Here is a 2,239-nt window from a genome sequence, read left to right as displayed (position 1 = left end):
GTTTCCCACATCATTTTTATAATAGAACTCCCAAACTAAAAGAATTCCTCAGGAAGGTGGCCAAGGGGAAAACCCCTTCTTAAGGAAATTTTTCTTTTTAAAAGACTCTATCCATTTTCCCAATTCATTTTCCCTTGACATAACCTGCTTTAAAAAGTCCTATTAATCTTCCCATCAAAATGAGCTATGGAAAAGTGAAAGAAACCCTTTGGGTGATATTAAAAGATAAGAAAAAAAACCTATTGGACACAAAGCATTGTGTTTCGTTACTCCTCTAATTTCATGGCACCTCCATTCTTGAGATCTTACGAGTAGGGTCTCCATCCCTCTGTGAGTAGCTGTATAGTTTATGCAATGCCTGCACATACTAGTACATCTCATTTCAACCTCACACCAATCCTACTGGGCAGGAATCCTTGGCCTCACTTCACACCATGAGGATGCTGACACTCCAAGGTTAGCTGGTTCAACAAAGACTGCTCAGCTGAAAAAGTAACAGCGCCAGAACTTAAACCTTCCTCTTTTAATGCCAAAGTCACCGCTCTTCCTGTTAATATCACATAAAATTCAAACGGAAATCACAAAATGCTTTTAAAAAAATCAAACTTCCTTAACCCACCAATTACACTCAGGGTAATCTTCTAAAGTTTTCCTCCGTGCAATGCATCACACCTTCTGAATGGCATGTTAACTAGCACTGATCTATCCTTGATCCACTTTACCACCTACGGCATCTTATAGCAAATTAGAGTACTCTACAAGTTAAGGACTCTGAACCACCAACAAAAGCACTGCCAACGTACCCCACACTAAAATTTGCAAATTTCATTTACAATTAAAACTGGAAAAAAAATAAATAAAAATTTGCACATTTCAAGACTAATTGATCAAATAAATTTAAAAAAGGAAAGGCACAAGACTGACCATTAGCCAGTAAAGAGTCTATGCAGCCCTCACTTCCCATACATGCTCATTACTTGTACACATACTCAGAGCAACGTTGAAACACCATTCCAAACAGATCTGGGGTGGCTAAGAGACCCGCTTAGCTGCAGGCTGTACGTGTCCAAGGCCAGACCCACTGTAAAGCTCCATAAGCCCTGTCACCACCTCAGCAGGTAGGTCAGGTCAGGAGAAAAGACGAGAGCGAGAGAGAATTCGAACAGGCAATTGGTATCGCGCTCACTAGAGGACTCCCGGCCGCTCAGCTAGAATCGTGAACTAAACATTCATCTCCGCCAAACAAATGTGAAGAAATTTTGCCATGAAATGAAGACAGAAGGGCGATAAAGGAGGGAGACATAAAGACATCAGATGGTAACAGAGCTGAAGTGTGGGGGGGGGGGGTGGGGGGGGCCGGGACTGGGAGGCAGGAGAACAGGTTCCAGCGCTCACGCTCGCTCTCCCCGGGGCCTCGGCCAAGGCACTGAGCCCGGCGGGCCTCGGTCCCCGAGTCTGTGGAACAAGGACCATCGTCAAGGTCTCTGGCCCGCCGCGCCGAGGCTGTAACGCAAGGCTCTTCTGAGACGGGGAGACGTGAAGCCGTTTCGTACACCAGAGCGCACAGCACAGACGAGAAAACTGCTGCCCTGCCCAGCAGCTGCAAGACCCCCGAGCGGAATGCAGACCGACCTGACACCCCGAGAGGCAGGCACGGGACCGAGCGGACCCGGCCGAGTCGGCCCATCCCCGCCCAGAACCAGTCCCACGGCCCCACAGAACCGCCTGCGTGTCACTTCCCCCCCCTTCCCCGCCTGCGCCGGCCTCCGCCCCGACCCTTCAGTCGTCCGCCCCGGCCTGTCCGACCCCGGCTCCCTCCCTCGAGGCAGCCGCCAGACTTACGGCCCAACAGGCTCCTCCGGCGGCGGCGGCGGGCGGCTTCGACCCTCCTCTGAGCACACAGCCCAGCAGCACCCGGGACCGCCAGCTACTCGCCGGATATACGTAACACCCCTCCCCCGGGACTTCCGGGCGCGTGATTGCCCCGCCCCTTCGTAGCGTCGAGGAGCTCTGCAGCCCCGGGGCGCCCGACAGGAGCCTCCAGCGGCGGAGGGGCGGGCCTCAGGCGTGACGACACGCGCTCGGGGGCGGGCCCGACGTGGCCACGCCTCCTCCCGTCAGGAGGGCGGGACGCGCGAGACGTGGCAGCGCGGTGGCCCCGAGGGTGGGGGCGGTCTCCTGGCGTCTGGCCGTGGACCCAGACGCTCGGCGGCGCGGCTCCAATCCGACTCCTTCCCCG

General features: G+C 53.8%; 1 protein-coding gene across 2 annotated transcripts in view; it reads right to left on the bottom strand.

The window, feature by feature from the left end:
* The window catches only part of SAR1A (secretion associated Ras related GTPase 1A), a 15,905-nt gene extending 13,927 nt beyond the window's left edge, over window positions 1-1,978 (bottom strand). For both annotated transcript variants that reach the window (XM_006099958.3, XM_023763598.1), the window contains exon 1: window positions 1,843-1,978. The gene's annotated coding sequence lies outside the window, so the exon portion shown is untranslated. The remainder of the gene's footprint in view (window positions 1-1,842) is intronic.
* Between the last annotated feature and the right edge of the window lie 261 nt (window positions 1,979-2,239).

Source organism: Myotis lucifugus, unplaced genomic scaffold (assembly GCF_000147115.1).
Source record: "Myotis lucifugus unplaced genomic scaffold, Myoluc2.0 scaffold_292, whole genome shotgun sequence".
NCBI lineage: Eukaryota > Metazoa > Chordata > Mammalia > Chiroptera > Vespertilionidae > Myotis > Myotis lucifugus.
Note: the sequence above shows the minus strand (reverse complement) of the source record. Positions and strands in the feature narration are given on the sequence as shown.